The following is a 16242-nucleotide window of genomic DNA, read 5'->3' as shown; positions in this document are numbered from 1 at the left end:
AGTTAGTAGGATGGTGGAGGAATAAGGGGACACTGTTTTCTTGTCCCTTGAATGCAACTATGTATCAAGTCATTCTGAACACCCGAGAAATCAGTAAGAGATCTGAGAAAACAAATGCTGCAGGTTTATCAGTATAAAAATGACACCAGCTCAATCAATTAAGTGCCTGCTTTCGGCTCAGCTCATGATCCTGGGATGCTGGGATTGATTCCCACATCGGGCTCCTTGCTCACTGGGGAGCCTGCTTATCCCTCTTCCTCTGCCCTCCCCGCCTGCTCATGTTCACTCTCTCCCTCTCTCTCAAATAAATAAAATCCTTTAAAACAAAAAGACCACATTTTGGAAGGTAGGAGATGCAGAGACTTGAATCCAGTGTGATATAACTGAGGTTACAGCTGAGGGGTGAGAGCCTACTTAAAGAGGATACCACAAAATATTATAAGCAATGGAGTGCAAAATCAAACTTTTGGAAGTCTCCTACAGTGAGGGATGTTCCTGGCTTAAAGGTGCTCAGGTAGCAAAGCAGGGTAGAATCCCAGGTGCGACAGCATGGCCCAGGATCCCTGGGGTCTCAAGAACAGGTGGTGCTAGTGTGTGGCAGAGTTCCCAGGCATAGGATCAGGGAAGCCAACTTAGTGAGTTTAGGTGCCAGCTTTCTGCTCTGTGTTGCCATAAATTGTGTAGCAGTCATGCAGCCACTTTTCTGGGAGGGGTCCAGCAAAAGGCAGAAATGTGGTGAGACCCTTCCCCTCCCCTAGGAGGAACAACATGGGTCTGTCCCACAGGAGTCCCTAAAATTTGGAGTTTTAAAACTTAGTCATGTGCCTAAGATAAAAATGCATGGTCACAGGCCAGGTGAACAGAGTTGTGGAAGCTGGGGAGACAAGACTGATTGATTGTTTTTCTGTGAGGGCTTACTGAAGAGTGGGGGACCTTACCTTTTTCATCCCGCCCAGCAGTGCTGAAAGCCTTCAGGGAACAAAACAGTGTCACCTAGTGGAGTTGGAGCTGCTTACAACAAGCCCCTACCTCTGCTCATTGGAGGCAGTTTTTCCACTAAGGCAAATCCACCTGAGAATCAGTGCAACAAGCACCACCACCACCCCTAGAAAACCAACAGAAACAACTTGCTCTCACCAAGTTTATTGATCATAGGGGGCTGCAAAGCTTCATCTCTTGGGGAAAACACTATATCATTCTTTATATTTTTATTCATTAGTCTTTTGGTATTCCTTTTTGTTGTTTTCTTATTTTTCCAAACCTTTTCTTACTCTTTTAAATTTAAATTTAAATTTTTATCTACATATATACTTTATATATTTTTTTTCTTTCATTGTATTTTATTTTATAATTAAAATCTTTTCTTTTCTTTTCTTTCCTTCCTTCCTTCCTTCCTTCCTTCCTGTCTGTCTGTCTTTCTTTCTTTCTTTCTTTCTTTCTTTCTTTCTTTTGGATCGAGTTTCTTTTAACAAGACCAAAACACAACCAGGATCTACTTTTATGTTTTGTTTAGTTTGTTTTTTGTTTTGTTTTGTATTTTCTGTTGTCATTGTTACTGTTATTTTTCCTCTTTCTTTTTTTTTTTTTTTTCTGGACAAAATAAGACAGAGAAATTCACCACAAAAGAAAGAACAGAAGGTAGTACTCACTGCCAGGAATTTAATCAATATGGATATAACCAAGATGTCTGAACTATAATTTAAAACAATGATTTAAAGATACTAGCTGGGCTTGAAGAAAGTATTAAAGACACTAGATAATCTTTTATTATAGAGATAAAAGAACTAAAATCTAGTCAGGTCAACATTAAAAATGCTGTAACCAAGATGTAGTCCCAAATGGAGGCTAAAAAACAAAGATGATTAAAGCAGAAGAGTGAATCAGTGATATAGAAGATAAAACGATAGAAAATAAGGAAACTAAAAAGAGGGAAAGAAACCTATTGATAAAGAAGGTAGACTGAGGAAGCTCAGTGATTCCATAAAGCAAAATAATATCCATATTATAGGAGTCCCAGAAGATGAGTGGGAGAAAGGGGCAGAAGGTTTTTTTGAATGACTTACAACTGAGGACATTCCTACTCTGGAGTAGGAAATAGGCCTTCTAGCACAGAGAATTCCCCCTTAAAATTAACAAAAATAGATCAACATCCTAACATACTGAAGCTTACAAATTACAAAGATAAAGAGAAAATTGGGCATTGGGGTGGCTCAGTCTGTTCTACCTTCGACTCAGGTTATGATCCCAGGGTCCTGGGCTTGGGCCCTGAGCAGGGAGCCTGCTTCTCCATCTCCCTCTGCCTCTCTCTCCAATGGTTCTCGCTATTGCTCATTTGCTCGCTCTGCCTCTCTCAAATAAATAAATAAAACCTTAAGGTTTAAGGACCAGCTTGGGACAAGAGGTCCTTAACCTACAAGTGTGGAGGTATAAGGCTGGTAACAGACCAGCCCACAGAAACCTGGTAGGCCAAAGATCACTGCCATGATATATTCAGTGTGCTAAATGGGAAAAATATGCTGCATGCTTGATGAAAAATAAATATGGGAAAAATAAAATATACTCATAGTTAGGAAAGACCTAACTATGAGTCAGTTATCCATCAAAATGCTGGAGGAAAACACAGACAGCAGCCTCTTTGGCCTTGGCCACAGCACCATGGACAGCCACATGCAGTAAAGAATACTTTATCCTGCAAGGCTGTCATTCAGAATAGAAGGAGAGATAAAGACCTTCCATGACAAACAGAAACTAAAGGAATTGGTGAACACTATACCAGCTCTGAAAGAAATATTAAAGGGGATTCTTTGAGTGAAGAGAGAGCCCAGAAGTAACAAAGATTAGAAAGGAACAGAGACAATCTATAGGAATGTGACTTTATGGTAATACAGTGGCTCTGAATTCATATCTTTCAAGAATTATTCTGAATGTAAATGGACTAAATGCTCCAATTAAAAGACATAAGGTATCAGAATGGATAAAAAAAACAAGACCCATTGATATGCTGTCTACGGGAGACTCATTTTTAGATCCAAAGACACCCTTAGATTGAAAGTGAGGGGGTAAAGCACCATTTATCATGCCAGTAGACATCAAAAAGAAACTGAAGTAGCCATCCTTATATCAGGCAAACTCGATTTTAAACCAAAGATTAATAGGAGATAAAGGATACTATCTCATAATAAAAGGGTCTTTCCAACAGGAAGATCTAACAATTATAAATATTTATGCCCCTAACTTGGAAGTAGCCAATATATAAAACAATAACAAAATTAAGGAAACTCTGTAATAGTACAATGATAGTAGGAGACTTATAACAATGAACAGATTATCTAAGCAGAAGATCAACAAGGAAACAAAGGCTTTGAATGACATACTGGACCAGGTGGACATAACATATATTCAGAGCATTTCATTCTAAAGAAACAGAATACACATTCTTCTTGAGTGTACATGGAACATTCTCCAGAATAGGTCACACACTATCACAAATCAGGTCTCAACCGCTACAAAAAGATTTGAGATAATAACATGCATATTTTCAGGCTACAATTCCATAAAACTTGGAGTGAACCACAAGAAAAACATCAGAAGGACCACAAAATCAGAGAGGTTAAAGAACATCTTACTAAAGAATGAATGGGCCAACCAGGAAATCAAAGAAGACTGTAAAAACATACAAGGAAGCAAATGAAAATGTAACACAACAGTTAACTTTTGGGATGCTGCCAAGGCGGTCCTAAAAAAGAAATATGTAGCAATACAGGTGTTCCTCATGAAACAAGAATGGTCTTAAATGCACAACCTAACCTTACACCTAAAGAAGCTGGGGAAATTACAGCAAATAAAGCCTAGATCCAGCAGGAGAAGAGAAATAATAAAGATTAGAGCAGAAATCAGTGATATAGGAAAAAAAAAAAAAAACACTAGTAGAACAGAAGAATGAAACTAGGAGCTGATTCTTTGAAAGAATTAATTAGACTGATAAAACCCTAGCCAGAACTTACCAAAAAGAAGAGAGAAGACCCAAATCAGGAAAATCATGAATGAAAGGGGAGAGATTATGATCAACACCAGTGAGATGCCTAGGAGTAAACCTAACCAAAGAGGTAAAGAATCTGTACTCTAAAAACTATAGAACACTCACAAAACAAATTGAGGCAGACACAAAGAAATGGGACAACATTCCATGTTCATGGATAGGAAGAATAAATGTTTTTAAAATGTCAGTGCTGTCCAGAGCAATCTATACATTCAGTGCAATCTCTACTAAAATACATTTTTGCATTTTTCACAGAGCTGGAACAAACAATCCTAAATTTTGTATGGAACCACAGAACACCCCAAGCAGCCAAAGGAATGTTGAAAAAGAAAAGCAAAGCTGGAGGCATCACAATTCCAAACTTCAAGCTGTATTACAAAGCTGTAACCATCAAGACATTATGGTACAGGCACAAAAAAACCAGACCCATAGATAGGTGAAACAGAACAGAGAACCTAGAAATGGACCCTCAACTCTATGGTCAGCTACTCTTTGACAAAGTATGAAAGAGTATCCGAAGAAAAAAGGATAGTCTCAACAATGGTTTGGGCAAATTGGACAGCCACATGCAGAAGAATTAAACTGGACCAATTTCTTATACCATACACAAAAATAAAGTCAAATGGATGAAAGACCTAACTATGAGTCAGTTATCCATCAAAATGCTGGAGGAAAACACAGGCAGCAACCTCTTTGGCCTTGGCCATAGCACCTTTTTGCTAAACACATCTCCAAAGGCCAGGGAAACAAAAGCAAAAATGAACTATTGGGACTTCAAGCTAAAAAGCTTTTGTATAGCCAAGTAAACAGTCAGCAATGAAAGGCACTTACCAAATGTGAGAAGATATTCACAGAAGATAGATAAAGGGCTAATACCCAAAATCTGTAAAGAACTTTCAATCTAAACACCCCTAAGACAAAATGTCCAGTCAAGGAATGAGCAGAAGACATGAACAGACATTTCTCTAAAGAACACGTACAAATGGCCAACAGATACATGAAAAAAAAAAAAATGCAACAATGGATGTTACCGAGGATGCCTAGCAAGAACCCTCTTACACTGTTGATGAGAATGCAAACTGGTGTAGACAGTTTCCTCAAAAAGTTAAAAATAGAACTACCCTATGACTAAGGAATTGCACTAGTAGGTATTTATCTAAAGGACACAAGCATAGTGATTTGAAGGGACACAGGCAACCCAATGTTGATAGCAGCGATGTCCAGAATATGCAAAATATGGAGAGTGCCCACTTGCCAATGGATAGATGAATGGATAAAGATGTGTGTGTGTGTATATATATATGCAATGGAATACTACTCAGCCATCAAAGAAAATGAAATCTTGCTATTTGCAGCAACACTGGTAGAACTACAGGGTATTAAACTAAGTGAAATAAGTCAGAGAAAGACAAATACCATATGATTTCACTCGTATGTGGAATTTAAGAAACAAAACAGATTAACATAAAGCAAGAGCAAGAAAAATAAAATGAGAACAGGGAAGGAGGCAAACCATAGGAAACTCTTAACTGTAGGAAACAAGCAGAGGGTTGCTAGAGTGGAGGAGGGTGGGGGGGGTAGGGTAATTGGGTGATGGACATTAAGGAGGGCACTTGATGTGATGAGCATTGGGTGTTATATGCAACTGATGAATCACTAAATTCTACCCCTGAAACTAGTAACATAGTATATACTACCTAAATTGAGTTTAAATAAGATATTTAAAAACAGTTATTTGCAATTATGTGTATCTACTGAAAAGAAAACCCGTAATAAAGAAACAGCATGATATTTTTTTTCTCTGAATAAATTACCCAACCATATTTATTTGTTCAATATCATTCTTCTATCATTTTTAAACTGAAAATTAAAATTTATTGAAATAGAAATGATCTTTATATAAATTATGTGTATTTGTAAGTTTCTTTTTTTAATATTTTTTTAAATTTAAATTCAATTAGCCAAGGTATAGTACATCATTACTTTTTGATATAATGTTCAGTGATTCATTAGTTGAATATAACACCCAGTGCTTATCATATCATGTGCCTTCTTTAATTCCCATCACCCAGTTACCGCATCCCCACACCTACCTCTCTTAACACAAACCTCAGTTTGTCTCCCAGAGTCAGGAGTTTGTTTGTCTCCCTCTCTGATATCTCTGATATCTTCCCGTTCAGTTTTCCCTCTCTTCCACTATTGTCCTCTGCAGTCTTCCTTATGTTCCACATATGAGTGAAACAATATAATTGTGTTTCTCTGATTCACTTATTTCACTTACCATAATCCCCTCTAGTTCCATCCATGTCGATGCAAATGGTGGGTATTCATCCTTTCTCATGGTTGAGTAATATTTCATTGTATATATGAACCACATCTTCTTTATCCATTCATCTGTTGAAGGACATCTCAGCTCTTTCCACACTTTGTCTGTTGTGGACAATGATGCTATGAACATTGGGGTACATGTGCCCCTTCTTTTCACTACATTTGTATCTTTCGAGTAAATACCCAATAATGCAATTGCTGGGGCATAAGGCAGCTCTATTTTTAATATCTTGAGGAATCTCTATAGTTTTTTTCCAGAATGGCTGTACCAGCTTGCATTCCCATGGACAATGTAACAGGGTTCCCCTTTCTCCACATCGTGACCAACATTTGTTGTCCCCTGTCTTGTTAATCTTAGCTATTCTGACTGGTATAAGGTGGCATCTAATTGTGGTTTTGATTTGTATTTTCCTGATGCTGGGTGATGTGGAACATTTTTTCATGTGTCTGTTGGCCATTTGTATGTCTTCTTTGGAGAAGTGTCTGTTTATGTCTTCTGCCCATTTTTGACTGGGTTGTTTTTTGGGCGTTGAGTTTGATAAGTTCTTTAAAGATCTCGCATACCAACCCTTTAAGTGTAATGTCATTTGCGAATACCTTCTCCCATTCCATAGATTGCCTTTTAGTTTTGTTGATTGTTTCCTTTGCTGTGCGAAAGCTTTTTATCTTGATGAAGTCCTCACAGTACATTTTTGCATTTGTTTCCCTTGCTTTTAGAGATGTTTCTTGCTAAAAGTTGCTTTGTTCAAGGTCAGAGAACTTGCTGCCTGTGTTCTCCTTTAGGATTTTGATGGATTCCTGTTCCACATTTAGATCTTTCATCCATTTTGAGTTTATCTTTGTGTATAGTATAAGAAAATGGTCCAGGGGCGCCTGGGTGGCTCAGTGGGTTGAGCTGCTGCCTTTGGCTCAGGTCATGATCTCAGGGTCCTGGGATCGAGCCCTACATCGGGCTCTCTGCTCGGCAGGGAGCCTGCTTCCCTCTCTCTGTCTCTGCCTGCCTCTCTGTCTACTTGTGATCTCTCTCTGTCAAATAAATAAATAAAATCTTAAAAAAAAAATGGTCCAGTTTCATTCTTCTGCATTTGGCTGTCCAATTTTGTCAGTACCATTTATTGAAGAGACTGACCATTTTCCATTGAGTATTCTTTTCCGCTTTGTTGAAGACTAGTTGACAACAGTATTGAGGATCCATTTCTGGGCTCTGTGTTCTGTTCCATTGATCTGTGTGTGTTTTTATGCCAGTACCATGCTGTCTTAATGATCACAGTTCTATAATATAGCTCAAAGTCCAGAATTTTGATGCATCTAACTTTGATTTTCAACATTTCCCTGGAGATTTGGGGTCTTTCTAGTTCCATACAAATTTTTGGATTGTTTGTTCCAGCTCTGTGAAAAATGCCAATGGTATTTTGATAGGGATTGCATTGAACGTGTAGATTGTTCTGGGCAGCAGACATTTTAACAATGTTTATTCTTCCAATCCATGAGCATGGAATGTTTTTCCATCTCTTTGTGTCTTGCTCTGTTTCTTTCATAAGTGTTTTGTAGTCTCTAGAATATGGATCTTTTACCTCGTTTGTTAAGTTTATTCCTTTGAGTATCTAATGGTTTTTGGTACAATTGTGATTAGGATCAATTCTTTAATTTCTCTTTCTTCAATCACATTTGTTAATGTGTAGAAATGCAACTGATTGCTGTGCATTGATTTTTGTATCCTGCCATGTTGCTGAATTGCTGTACGAGTTCTGGCAGTTTTGGGGTAGAGTCTGTTGGATTTTCCACATAAATTGTCATGTCACGGGCGAAGAGAGAGTCTTTCTTCTTTGCCAGTTTGAATGCCTTTTATTTCTTTTTGTTGTCTGACTGCTGAGGCTAGGACTTCTAGTATTATGTTGAACGATAGTAGTGAGAGTGGGCATCCCTGCCACGTTGTAACCTTAAGGGAAAAGTTCTCAGTTTTTCCCCATTGAGAATGATATTCTCTGTGGGCTTTTCATATATGGCTTTTATGATATGGAGGTATGTTCCCTCTATCTGTATACTTGGAAGAGTTGTAATCAGGAAAGGATGCTCTATTTTGTTGAATGTTTTCTCTGTATCAATTGAGAGGATTATATGGTCCTTGTCTTTTCTTTTATTAACATGCTCTCTCATGTTGATTGATTTGCAAATGTTGAACCACCCTTACATCCCCGGAATAAATCCCAGCTGGTTGTGATGTATAATCCTTGTAAGGTACTATTGGATCCTATTGGCTAGGATCTCGGTGAGTATTTTGGCATCCATGTTCATCAGGGATATTGGTCTGTAATTCTCCTTTTTGATGGGGTCTTTGTCTGGTTTTGGGATCAGGATAATGCTGGCTTCACAGAATGAGTTTGGAAGTTTTCCTTCCATTTCCTTTTTTGAAACAGCTTCAGAAGAATACATATTAGGTGGTCTTTAAATGTTTGAGAAAATTCCCCTGGGAAGCCATCTGGCACTGGACTTTTGTTTGTTGGGAGGTTTTTGATTACTGCTTCAATTTCCTTTCTGTTCAATCTGGTCTGTTCAGATTGTCTATTTCTTCCTGTTTCAGTCTTGGTAGTTTTTAAGTTTCCGGGAATGCATCCATTTCTTCCAGATTTCTGAATTGGTTTGCATATAGTTGCTGGTAGTAATTTCTAACAATTGTCTGTGTTTCCTTGGTATTAGTCAGTCTCTCCTCTTTCACTCATGATTTTACTAATTGAGGTCCCTTTTCTGTCTTTTGGGTAAGTCTGGCCAGAGGTGTACCGATCTTATTAATTCATTCAGAGAACCAGCTTCTTGTTTTGTTGATCTGTTCTGCTTTTTTTTTTTTAATTTCTGTTTCATTGATTTTTTTTTGCTCTAATATTTATTATTTCTCTTGCCCTGCCTGGTGTAGGCTTTAGTTGCTGTTCTTTCTCCAGGTCTTTAAATGTAGGGTTAGCTTGTGTTTTGGGGATTTCTATAATTTTTGAGAGAGGCTTGGATGGCTATGTACTAATGTCTTAGGACCTTTGCTTTGCTGTATCCCATAGGTTTCAAACCAATGTGTTTTCATTATCATTAGTTTCAATTAATTATCTGAGTACCTCTTTAATTTCCTGGTTGACCCATTCATTCATTTAGCAGGATGCTCTTTAACTTCCAAGTGTTTGCGTTCCTTCTAAATTTCTTCTTGTGATTGAGGTCCAGTTTCAAAACATTGTGGTCTGAAAATATGCATGGAATAATCTCAGTTTTTTGGTATTGGCTGGGATCTGATTTGTGACCCAGCAGGTGATCTATTCTGGAGAAAGTTCTATGTTTACTCGAGAAGAATTAGTATTCTATCGTTTTAGGATGGAATGTTCTGTATCTATCTGTGAAGTCCATCTGGTCCAGGGTGTCATTCAAAGCTCTCGTTTCTTTGTTGATCATCTGCTTAGATGATCTGTCCATTGCTGTGAGTGGAGTATCAAAGTCCCCTACTAGTAATGTATTATTATCAATGTGTGTGTTTACTTTGGTTATTAATTGGTTTATATAATTGTCTGCTTCCACGTTGGGGATTTAGATATTTAGAATTGTTAGATCTTCTTGTTGGATAGGTCCTTTAAATATGATATAGTGTCCCAACAAATCTCATACTGCGTTTTTTGGTTTAAAATCTAATTTGCTTGATATGAGGAGTGCCACCCCAGCTCTCCTTTGAGGTACATTAGCATGGTAAATAGTTCTCCATCTCTTCACTTTTAATCTGAAGGTATCTTTAGGTTCAAAATGAATCTCTTGTAGACAGCATGTGGATGGCCCTGCTTTTTTATTCAATCTGATACTCTGTGTCTTTTTACTGGAGAATTTAGCCCATGTACATTTAGAGTAACTGTTGAAAGATATGAATTTAGTGACATTGTATTGCCTATAAATCCCCTGTTTCTGTAGATTTTCTCTATTACTTTCTGGTGTATGTTACTCTTGGGTGCTCTCTTTGCTTACAGAATCCCCCTTAATAGTTCTTGCAGGACTGATTTGGGGTCACATTCTTAGTTTCTGTTTGTCCTGGAAACTCCCTATCTCTCTTTCAGTTCTGAATGGCAGCCTTGCTGGATAAAGTATTCTTGGCTGCATGTTCTTCTCATTTAGTACCCTGAAAATGTCTTGCCAGCCCTTTCTGACTTGCCAGGTTTCTGTGGATAGGTCTGATGTTATTCTCATGTCCCTCCCTCCATATAAAAAATCTCTGCCTCCTGCTGCTTTCAGGAATGCTTCTTTTTTTCTGATTTGCAAGCTTCACTGTTATATTTTGGGGGTATTGATCTATTTTATTGATTTTGGAAGGGGTCCTTTCTGCCTCTTGGATGTGAATGTTTGTTTTCTTCCCCAGTTTAGGGACGTTCTCAGGCATGATTTACTCAAATATACCTTCAAGCCCCTTCTCATTCTCCATCTCCCCTCCCATCTTGGATCCCAGTGATCTGATATTGGTCTTTTCAGTGTATCATTAAATTCTCTAAGTCTCTCTTCATGTGTAATGAGTTATTTTTCCCTCTTTTCTTTAATTTCCTTTCAGCCTGTCTTCTAGATCACTTGGCTCACTTCTGCCTCATTGACCCAAGCTGTTAAGAGTATCCAGTTTCGACTGCATCTCATTCATAGCATTTTTAAGTTCAGCCTGATTGATCTCATTTCCACCCTTAGAGATTCTATATTGTCACTTATACTTCTTTCAAGCCTAGCTATTAATTTTATAACTGCTATTCTGAATTCTGTCTCTAACATCTTACTTATATCCATATTGATTAGCTCTGTTGCAGTGAACACTGCCTCTTACTCTTTTTTTTGGTGAGTTCTTCCTTCATTTGCCCATAGAATCATGAGTGGGCAAATCAACAGAGTCCAAAATATCAACCACAACCCAAGCCAAATGCACCCTGGAGCTCAATATACAATTATCCCCTGGCATTGGAATTTTATAGTTTGTGGGATCTGTAGGATTGTTGTCTACCTGTTCTTCTAGTCTGTCTTCTGGGGGAGGGTCCTGATACTCTGTTTCTCAGTTATCCCTGCCTGGGCGGAGTTGTCCTAATCCCTGTCAGGGGGATGGGGTAAGTGCAACTGGTCTTCTGTGTGGCTTTTTTCCCCTGGAGGCTTTCTACATCTCTTCAGAGGATCAGAGCAAAAATGGCTATGCCCAAACCTCTGGCACAGAGCAGGAACATTGCAGTCTTGTCTTCCTTTATAAACCTTCTGGAACAAACAGTCTCCACTTCTGTATGCGCCCAAAACTGTAGCCTCGCATGGTGCATACCCACTGCAGTTCTCTCAGAGGTAGTCCCAGGGGCCCACGAGTGCCGCTTCTCTTTGTGACTCTAAAACCGCAAGCAGCCAGGGGTTTGCACATGCACTCGAAGCTTCTGGATTGTGTCTGGGTGCTGCCCTAATATCCTGTCTGGGCCGCTACTGCCCTGTGAGCTTTTGTCCAGTTATAGGCACAGGTTCCAGTCTTTTTCAGTCTGCTCAGGAAAAGAGCAATTACTAACTGGCCCAGCTCACAGTTTATAGCAACCTAAACTGAGAGTCCCCTACTGGGTTCGCTGACCATAACCTGCTTCCTGGCTCCACTGCTTGGGCACTCTACCTAGTTCAGATACCTGCTTTCACTCTGTGACTCCTCAGATCCTGAGGCAACAATGCCTCTCCTAGAATTCTGCCTTTTCATTTCAGAGCCTCTTTTAAAGAGGGATGTCATTGCCTAGAGCAGATTTCTGAGGGTTCGGATTTTGCACTCTGGTGTTATATCACTTTCCAGGAACCAGCTTATGGAGCCTCCCTCCCCTTTCTGTTTTTTTTCTAATATCTTCCCACAGATTGACAACTCTGCATTTCCTACCTTGCAAAAAGCATTCACTTTTCTGCTTGTGGAGATCCAGATACATATTCTTATATCTCAGGCAGATTTTGTGGGTGTTCAAAATGGTTTGATAGATACCTAGCTAAATTCAGGGAACCAGCACTCCTTTGCCATCTTTCCTCCTTCATATGTTAGCAGGTTTCTTAATGGCTTTCATTCAAATTGGTTTTAGTAGCCAAAAAAAAAAAAAGTTGAAAATATTCCTGATAATGGTATATAAAAAATAGTTAACTCTTTTAGATAGGTGCTTAGTTTATTACTTAGTTTATGTATAGCACCACATCAGAGGAGAGTCTCTTCCACCAGTGGCCATTAAGGTAGATTTTTCAGAGAGCCCTTGAGTGATGTGTAAAATGCAGTTGGAATTTATATTCTGTGTAGAAGGAACACTGTGGCTAGAGACGGCCTCTGAGAGAGCCAGCCATGTCTGCACTGATTGCACAGACCATGGGTACATGGCCTAGAGAAGGGTCAGTGGCATGGCCGCGTATCCTAGGGCAGGTAAGCTAGGCCACATCATCAGGATCCATATAGAGCATGTGGCTCATTTTTTGAGCAGTAGGGAGCCACTGATGGGTGCTAGGTGGAATGACATGATCCAGTTTATAGAAATCCCATGGCAAATATGGGACTGCAGCAGGGCCTGTGTTCCTCAGGGTCACACTTGATTTCTAGCTCCTAGGGCTGCTGTAACAAGAGCACCACAAACTGGGCAGCTCAAATAACTGAAACTTACTGTCTCGTGATTCTGCAAGCCAGAATTTTGATTTCAAGATATTGGTGGGGATAATTCCTTTTGAGGACTCTGAGGGAGAATCTGTTCCAGGCCTCTCTCCCACAGGCATTTTTCGGCACATGGGTAGTATTTTTCTTTTCTTTTCTTTTTTTTTTTTTTTTAAGATTTTATTTATTTATTCAACATTGAGAGAGGGAACACAAACAGGGGCAGAGGGAGAGGAAGAAGCAGGTTCCCCGCTGAGCAGGGAGCCCGATGTGGGACTCAATCTTATTTTATTTGTCTTTCCATCTTATTTTATTTGCCTTTCCTTTACTCTATGTTCTTCTGTTTTGTTTCTTAAATTCCACATGTAAGTGAGATCATATGGTATTTGTCTTTCTCTGAATGACATGTTTGCTTAGGATAATTTCCTCTAGTTCCATAGTTCCATCTATGTCGTTGCAAATGCAAGATTTCATTATTTTCGATGGCTGAGTAATATTCCGTTTTCTTCACCCATTTATCTGGAGAGTCCATTCTCTTATTGTGTTAACATTTATTATTAAAATTAAAATTTTATTTTCCTTATTAATTTTTTTTAAGTTTTTATTTAAATTCCATTAGATAAAATACAGTGTATTGGGAGTTTCAGGTACAGAATTTAGTGATTCAGTGCTTACATAGAACATCCAGTGCTCATCACAAGTACACTCCTTAATCCCCATCAGCTATTTAACCCATCCCTCTGCCCACCACCCCTCTGGTAACCATCAGTTTGCTCTCTATGGTTAAGGATGTGTTTCTTGGTTTTCCTCCCTTTTTTCCCCCTACTATATTCATTTGTTTTATGTCTTAAATCCACGTATATGATTTCACTTCTATGTGGATAAATCATATGGTGTTTGTCTTTCTCTGACTGTCTTAGCATAATACTCCCAAGCTCTATCCATGCCATTGCAAATGGCAAGTTTTCGTTCTTTTCTGTGTCTAAGTAATATTACCTTGTGTGTATATATATATACATACACATATACTCGTACATATATGTATGTACACACACACACACACACACACACACCACAACTTCTTTATCCATTCATCAGTTGATGGGCACGTGGGATGTTTCCATAATTTGACTGTTGTTGATAATGCTGCTGTAAACATTGGGGTGCATGTATCCCTTCAAATCTGTATTTTTGTATCCTTTGGGTAAATACCTGGTAGTGCAATTGCTAGATTGTAAGGTCATTTTATTTTCTACTTTTTGAGGAACCTCCATACTGTTCTCCAGGGTGGCTGCACCAGTTTGCATTCCCACCAACACTGTGAGAGGGTTGTTTCCCCTTTCTCTGGATCCTTGCCAACATCTGTTGTTTCCCAAGTTGTTAATTTTAACATTTCTGACAGGTATGAGTTGGTATCTCATTGTGGTTTTGATTTGTATATCCCTGATGATGAATGATGTTGAGCATCTTTTCTTGTGTCTGTTCGCCATCTGGATGTCTTCTTTGGAAAAGTGTCTATTCGTGTCTTCTGCACATTGTTTTTAAAGATTTTATTTATTTGACAGAGATCACAGTAGGCAAAGAGGCAGGCAGGGGTGGGGGCGAAGCAGGCTCCTCGCTGAGCAGAGAGCCCGATGCAGGGCTCAATCCCAGGACCCTGGGATCATGACCTGAGCTGAAGGCAGAGGCTTTAACCCACTGAGCCACCAAGGTGCCCCACTTCAGCACATTTTTAATTGGATTATTTTGGAGGTGTTTTTATAAGTTCTTTTTATATTTTGGATACTAGCTCTTTATTAGATGTGCCATTTGCAAATATCTTCTCCCATCCCATAGGTTGCCTTTTAGTTTCTGGATTGTTTGCCACTATGCAGAAGCTTCTTACCTTGACAGAGCCCCAGTAGTTCATTTTTGCTTTTACTTCCCTGCCTCAGGAGACATTCCTAGTAAGAACTTGTAAGGCCAATGTAATGGATATTAATTGTCTGTGTTCTCCTCTAGGATTTTAGGTCTTCCATCCATTTCAAATTTATTTTTGTGTATGGTGTAAGAATGTCCGATTTTCCCAACATCATCTGTTGAACAGACGTTCTTTTTCCCACTGAATATTATTGCCTGCTTTGTCAAAGATTAATTGACTATGGGCTTGAGAGTCCCTTTCTGGGTTCTCTATTCTGTTCCATTGATCTATGTGTCTGTTTTTATGCCCGTACCTGTCTTGATGACTGCAGCTTTGTCATATAGATTGAACTCTGGAATTATAATGCCTCCAGCTTTGCTTTTCTTTTTCAACATTCCTTTAACTATTTGGGATCTTTTCTGGTTCCATAGAAATTTTAGGATTGTTTATTGTAGTTCTGTGAATATTGCTGGTGGTATTTGGATAGGGATTGCATTGAATGTATAGATTTCTTCAGGTAGAATTGAAATTTTAAAAATATTTGTTCTTCGTATCTGTGAGCATGGAATGTTTTTCCATTTCTTTGTGTCATCTTCAATTTCTTTTGTAAGTGCTTTGTAGTTTTCAGAATAGAGATCCTTGGGATGCCTGGGTGGCTCAGTCAGTTAAGCGGCTGCCTTCGGCTCAGGTCATGATCCCAGTATCCTGGGATCGAGTCCCACATCGGGCTCCTTGCTCGGCAGGGAGCCTGCTTCTCCCTCTGCCTCTGCCTGCCTCTCTGCCTGCCTGCATACACGCTCTCTCTCTCTCTCTCTTTCTCTCTCTGACAAATAAAAATAAAACCCTTTAAAAAATTGTATTTAAAAAAAAAAAAACAAAATAGAACAGAGATCCTTTACCTTTTTGGTTAGGGTTATTTCTAGGTATCTTAAGGTTTTTGACACAATTGTAAATGGATCAATTCCTTGATTTCTCTCTCTGCTGCTTCATTATTGGTGTATAGAAATGCAACAGATTTCTCTATGTTGATTTTGTATTCTATGGCTTTGTTGAATTTGTGTTTCAGTTTTAGCAAATTTTTGGTGGAGTCTTTCAGGTTTTCTATAAAGTATCATGTCATCTGCAAATAATGAAAGTTTGACTTCTTCCTTGCTAGTGTGGATCACTTTTATTCATTTTTGTTGTCTGATTGCTGTGGCTAGGACTTCCAGTACAGTATTAAATAACAGTGGTAAGAATGGACATCCCTGTCTTGTTCCCAACCATAGATGAAAAGTTCTCAGTTTTCCCCATTGAGGATGATATTAGTTGTGGGTTTTTCATAGATTTCCTTTATGATGTTGAGGTATG

General features: G+C 38.8%; 1 protein-coding gene across 7 annotated transcripts in view; it reads left to right on the top strand.

Annotated features, from left to right (window-relative positions):
* Nucleotides 1–16242, top strand: part of PRKDC (protein kinase, DNA-activated, catalytic subunit) — a 229284-nt gene that overhangs the window by 114951 nt on the left and 98091 nt on the right. The gene's annotated exons all lie outside the window — the stretch shown is intronic.

The sequence above is a fragment of the Lontra canadensis genome, unplaced genomic scaffold, assembly GCF_010015895.1.
Source record: "Lontra canadensis isolate GAN:19392208 unplaced genomic scaffold, GSC_riverotter_1.0 scaffold121, whole genome shotgun sequence".
NCBI lineage: Eukaryota > Metazoa > Chordata > Mammalia > Carnivora > Mustelidae > Lontra > Lontra canadensis.
This window is presented reverse-complemented; position numbering and strand designations above follow the sequence as displayed.